The following is a 6740-nucleotide window of genomic DNA, read 5'->3' as shown; positions in this document are numbered from 1 at the left end:
TGATTTTTGAAACTCCTTGATTTGGTTATGCTCCCATATCAAATGCTTCAATAATATCTAAATCCATTTCTGTCACTAAAGTAATGGTCTTGAGGAAGGCACTAGTTTTGATTCACCTGTGTATTTCTAGTACCAGCTTAAAGTCTGGCAATTATAGGACTCCGTAAATTCTTAGTAGACGAATGAACAAATTAACCATATAATTTTTTTTTTAATTTTTAAATAATGAGGAACATCTGGGTGGTTCAGTTAAGCATTTGACTCTGGTTCAGGTCACAGTCTCATGGTTCATGAGCCCAGGTCCCTCATCAGACTCTCTGCTGTCAGCGCAGAGCCCGCTGCTGATCCTCTGGCCCTCTCCCATTCCTGCTCTCTCTCTCACTCTCTCTCTCTCTCTCTCAAAAGTAAATAAACATTTTAAAAACATTAACAATGAAAAATTTTTAGTTGGAAACATTAATCAACCTGATCAAAATAATCATGAGGCTAAATTTAGCTGCCTAAGATAGACATACTACATCTTACCCATTCTTAATATTCATTTTTTCAAAATAACCTAAATAAAGATTATAATGATTTTTAGATAAGCTTTTATTATAAGTCACTAAAATATCCCCAAATTCCTGTATGCCATTGAGACCGTACTGATTCCTTAAGGAAAACAAATTAGGATTTACTTGATTGTATAGGAGAAAAATAAATGAAAAATACAGATTTTTAGTTGGAATGGAAGAAGAAAGAGCATATGACCATAGCTTTTTAAATTATTCTTTACTCTTATGCTGTTGGTAGGAATGTAAACTGATGCAGCCGCTCTGGAAAACAGTAGTGAGTTTCCTCAAAAAGTTAAAAATAGAACTCTATGATCCAGCAATTACACCAAGGTATTTACCCAAAGGCTACAAAAATACTGATTTGAAGGGATACACACATCTCAATGTTTATAGTGGCATTATCAAATGCCAAATTATAGAAAGAGCCCAAACATCCATTGACTAATGAATGGATAAAGAATATGTGGTGTATATGTACAATGGACTATTACTCAGCCATCAAAAAGAATGAAATCTTCCCATTTGCAATGACATGAATGGAGCTAGAGAGTATAATGCTTAGTGAAATAATTCAGAGAAAGACAAATACCATGTGATTTCACTCATCTGTGGAATTTAATAGATGAAACAGGGGTGCCTGGTTGGCTCAGTTCGTTGAGCATCTGACTTCTGATTTTGAGCAAGGTCATGATCCCTGGATCATGAGATCAAGCCCCATGTTAGGCTCCATACTGAGTGTGGAAACTGCTTAAGATTCTCTCTCTTTCTCTCTCTCTCTCTCTCTCTCTTTCTCTTTCTCTCCTTCTGCCCATTTTCCTTGCATGTGGGCTCTCTCTCACTTGCTCTCTTAAAAAATAATAATTAAGAAAAGTAAAAGAAACAGATGAACACAAATATAAAGGGGGAAAAAAAAGAGAGAAGCAAACCATGGAACAGATTCTTAAATAGAACAACTGAGAGTTACTGGAGGGGAAGTGGATCACTGATGGGCTGAATGGGCGATGGGCATTAAGGAGGGCACTTATTGGGATGAGCATTGGCTGTTACATGTAAGTGATGAATCACTAAACTCTACCCCTGAAACCATTATTACACTATATGCTTACTAACTAGAATTTAAATAAAAACTTGAAAGTTTAAAAAAAATACTCTTTCCTTGCATAAACTGTTAGACTCCCCCTCCCATCACAATTACTAATTGACTTTTCAACTTCAAACACCATTAAGATAGCCAGTGAGGAGATCTAGATCTACTCATTTTCCCTCTACGAATAGCTTCACGGGATGAATGTAAAAGAAAAAAATTTTACATGCAACTGACAGTATTTGGCTTTAAATTAAGTTACATTATGTGTTGAGACTCACTTTTAAAGCATAAAGAATGAATGAACCTGTGCTTGGCCTTCCAGGGCTTTCTTCCTAATTTATCCCTGACAGTGGAGCCATGTAAGATCGATGTGACAGTGACAATTACCAACGACTGAACTAGGGTTTGAACAATTACTGGAAGTCTAGGGCAAGAGTCTCTCAGGATGGCACTTGCATTAAAATAACTGCATCAACTTTCCCAATCTTTTGCCTTCAGTTACTGAGAGAAGATCTGTACAGTTCATTGAAGGACCTAAGAAGAGTTGCCCATCAACTTGTGGATGATGTAGGCATGGATCGAGTGCTGGCAGCAGGACATGCTTAGCACACTAGCAAAACCCAGTGCACATCCATCACCACATCTGAGTGGGACTGGCAAGAACAGCACCATCCTACTTGGGCAGCTGAATAGCTTTATGAAATCCGTATGGTGGGGAGTGTGACCTTTAGAGAGAATACACATGTGATTTTGCTAAAAATCAGGATAATATTAGTCAAATAAGCTCCTTCACTGGTTTTCTACAGAATCCAAAGACTTAAAGGATTTAAAGAATAATGATGCTACCACTGACCTAGTTGCTGAATGTTCTCTGTACTGTTTCTAGTTTCTAATGATAATAATTGAATGTAAATGTATTTTTATACATTTTTCATAGAAAAATGTCTTAGAAGTTAAAAGTTGAAAGAAAAAGATGTGAAATCTCAGTGAGTGGTATTAATTCCACTGATAATTAAGTGAAGTGAGAAGGCAGACCAGAGCAAACGTTTTGAATGATTTAACACATCAAAGCAAATAATAATCTAAATCACTTAATTCTGGAACTATTGCTTTCGATATATGTGAGAGCAATCAAGAAGATTATAAAAATGATTTAGGAAAAGCAACAGTTTTCAACGTTTAAGACAAAATCCTAATTATGTCACTTATCTTGACATACTTTATAGGTGAGTTAGTAGGACACAGTGTATGTCATGAGTGAGATATTTTTAGCTACCTACAGTGATTTACATCATATTAAGAGTCTAACATTTCAATTGAACCATGGCCAAAAAACAGAGATACTATGAAATATCTAGGCACTCAAATATAGCCAATAACCATCAAATATAACCAACAGAGAATCAACCAACAAGCCATCAATATGTTTGACTAAACTGCCTGCTTCTCTCTTCAAATACTAAACTACTTGGGAACTACCCTGTCCCTCAGATGCTGGAAAGGCAGTTAATGTATAGCTATAATTTCGCATTCCCACGTTCCCAAGGTCTCGTGTTTCCTCTTTTGAATAGAAACACAGATAGACAGACTGGCAGACTGGCAGTCACACCCTTTCCACAGTTTTGGAAAGAAATTTAGAACAGTGGTTACCGAATGAAACTCAGTAAGTTTCTTCAGTGTTTAATGAAAGGAGAAAAAAAGAAAAAGAAAAAGACAACATAGTGAAATTTAAATAAAATGTGATTTCTCTTTTGGTAATTTGTGCTTTTTCATTGTTAAAACTCCTTTTGAATAATTAAGAGACTTATAAAACAATGAGAGCTGCTTAATTTTGTTCTATCTTGATAAAATTAAAATCATAAAACCTAGTAAACATAGCCTTTTCTGTCCATAATATATATATTTTTCTAATCCTGTAAAAGCCCTAAACTCTGTTTTTGCAAAATGATTTCTATGTATCCACATGTGTTTTTGCTTGTCTCTTTCTATCTCCCTTTTCTCTCTGTTTCCTCTCTCCTCCATCTGACTTCTCCAAGCATCTGCCATGTTTTCATAGACTATTATTAAACAATTGTTGAAACTTCTGAATCTGGGGTTTTCTTGCTTAGAAAAGCTAAATATACTGATGAGGAAAGAAGGCCACATATTATAAATCAAATGCACTCTAAGTAAAGTTCTGGGTCAATTATTAATAATTAGACCTGGGGTCTGAGTTAGAACTGAGACAATGAAGTACACGCAGCAAAAGTGAAAGTGAGTTACCACCTCCATAAATCAGGGCTTGCAAAGAGTTGAGACCACCATTCATAGTGAGAAATTCATTTCACATGAGGACCCAGAGAGCACATTAACAGAGACATAATTGAACATCCACAATTGAAGTGAAAGTCTCATGAAACAAAACATCCTTATTTAGTGCAATGCACTCTCCTGTTTTTTATTTTATCATATTTTAAGCTGACCACATTGGACATTGATTTCATGACCCACTAACATGTCATGGCTCATAGTCTGAAAATTATTGCCATAAAGCACATGTCATAAGATTGCTATAAAGTTTCACAGCAATATAAAGTTCAAAACAATTAATTTCCCTTAAATCAATATAAAATTAACCACCTCACCTGACCAAATAATTTTCGTGTGTGGCCTTTGAATTCCTGAAGGAAAGAAACCTATTTTTATCTCACCTGTCTCAGTTTCCCCATTTAATCTGCTCTGATTGGCTTTATGTCAACCATCTTTCATTCTTCTCCAAATGTTTTTTTTTAATTAGTAGAACAGGAAGGGAAAGAGAAATAAAAATGTTTTCTTTCTAAAAGCAAACTTTGAGAATCCTATTTTTAGCACTGATGATGATATTGGCCTAAGATTCTGAATTATATGTATAAACTTCTGAACACATGTTCTTTAAAAACTTACTAAAGAAATGGCAGTTATCTTAGGTTGCCTATTTCAAGTTTATATAATAAACTCTCTGCAAGTTTTCTGATTCCTTTTCAAATAAATAAAGATAGGTAATATTTTAAGTTGGTGTGTATACAAGGATGTGTATGTGTGCATGTATTCATGGACACTCACACCCTTACTAAGGCAAGGAGTCCAGACTTTGGAATTAAAGATATGTAGTACTTCACGTTCTGCTTCCAACTTTTCCACCACTGTGTAATTTTTAGAATTTCTTCTAAAATTTCCTCCTCTGCAAATGGAGTAATAATAACAACTGCCTCAAAAGCTATCGTCAGGAACAAATTACATAAAGTAAGCATAAAGCAAAGTGGTATTAAATTGTTCATTTTATAATAACGTTCAAGGAACAATCTGTTTAAGTTTATTCCATGCCTGGGAGAAGAAAACCTAAAATTAGCCTCATAGACTATTTGAATTGATTTCCATGCATGATTCTAATCTTATGATTCATTTAATGCATGTAAGTAGAGAAAAAGAGCCCCTTTAAGACAAGGAAATTAGAGAGAAAAGATTAGTAATATAGTTGAGTTTAGAAAAAAATCAAATTCTTTACTTACTTTATAAAATTCTTAGACATTTGAACTTGACCATCAAGTGGTGGTACTGAGAGAAGCACCCACATTCGGAAAAGCTTCAAATTAGCTTCTCTTGAAACAAGAGACAAGAAAACACAGTCAAGTAGAGAGAACACTGATGGTTACCGTAGGTGGAAGAGATGAAGGGGATTAGGAGTACACTTACCACGATGAGCACTAAGGAATGTATAGTACTCTTTAGTCATCATACTGTACATCTAAACTCATATAACACTGTATGTTAACTATACTGGAAGTAAATGTTTTTAATGTTTTTAAATTTATTTTGAGACATAACATGTTCATGCATGTAGGGGGAGGGCAGAAAGAGACGAAGAGAGAAAATCCCAAGTAGGATCCACACTGTCAGTGTGTAGCCCCAATGCATAACTCAGTCTCATGAATGATGAGATTATGACCTGAGCTGAAATCAAGGGTCTACGGCTTAACCGACTGAGCCACCCAGAGCCCTTAAAATTTATTTTTTTAAGTAGCCTCTCTTGACTCCTTTAAATTAATAATTATGTAGAAAATTCCAACCTATGGACTATGTTCTCTAGGCCACACCAGACATCAGCAATCTATGGCCTACAGGTCAAATCCAAACGACCACCTGTTCATTTATGGCTATGAACCAAGAATGGTTTTTACCTTCCAAATGATCAGAGGGGAGAATTAAAACAAGAAAAACATTTTGTGACAATGAAAATTATATGAAATTCAAATTTCAGTGTCCATAGATAACATTTAATTTGAACACAGTATAGGTTGTTAATGTATTGTCTCTGGCTAATTTCATGCTACAACAACAGAGATTAATATGGCCTGAAAATCTTCAAATAAAGTTTTATTATTTGGTTCCTTACAGTTTGCCAACCCTGGCCTACACAGTAACAAAATAAATGCAGGCACAAAATGTGAATGATACTTATTAGCTCCATAAATAATCCAACATAGTTATTTTATTTTATTTTTTTAATAGTTTATTGGCAAATTGGTTTCCATACAACACTCAGTGCTCTTCCCCACAAGTGCCCTCCTCCATCACCCTCACCTCTTTTCCCCTCTTCCCCTTCCCCTTCAACCCTCAGTTCATTTTCAGTATTCAATAGTCTCTCAGGTTTTGCATCCCTCTCTCTCCCCTACTCCTTCCCCCTTCCCCTCCCCATGGTCCTCCCTTAGGTTTCTCCTGTTCTCCTGTTAGACATATGAGTGCAAACATATGGTTTCTGTCCTTCTCCGCCTGAGTTATTTCGCTTAGCATGACACCCTCGAGGTCCACCCACTTTCCTAAAAATGGCCAGATTTCATTCTTTCACATTGCCATGTAATACTCCATTGTGTATATATACACCACATCTTCTTGATCCACTTATCAGCTGATGGACATTTAGGTTCTTTCCATGATTTGGCTATTGTAGAAAGTGCTGCAATGAACATTGGGGTACATGTGCTCCTATGCATCAGCAATTCTGCATGCCTTGGGTACATCCCCAGCAGTGCTATTGCTGGGTCATAGGGGAGTTCTATCCATAGTTTATTGAGGAACCTCCA

This window comes from Suricata suricatta, chromosome 1 (assembly GCF_006229205.1).
Source record: "Suricata suricatta isolate VVHF042 chromosome 1, meerkat_22Aug2017_6uvM2_HiC, whole genome shotgun sequence".
Taxonomy (NCBI): domain Eukaryota; kingdom Metazoa; phylum Chordata; class Mammalia; order Carnivora; family Herpestidae; genus Suricata; species Suricata suricatta.
This window is presented reverse-complemented; position numbering follows the sequence as displayed.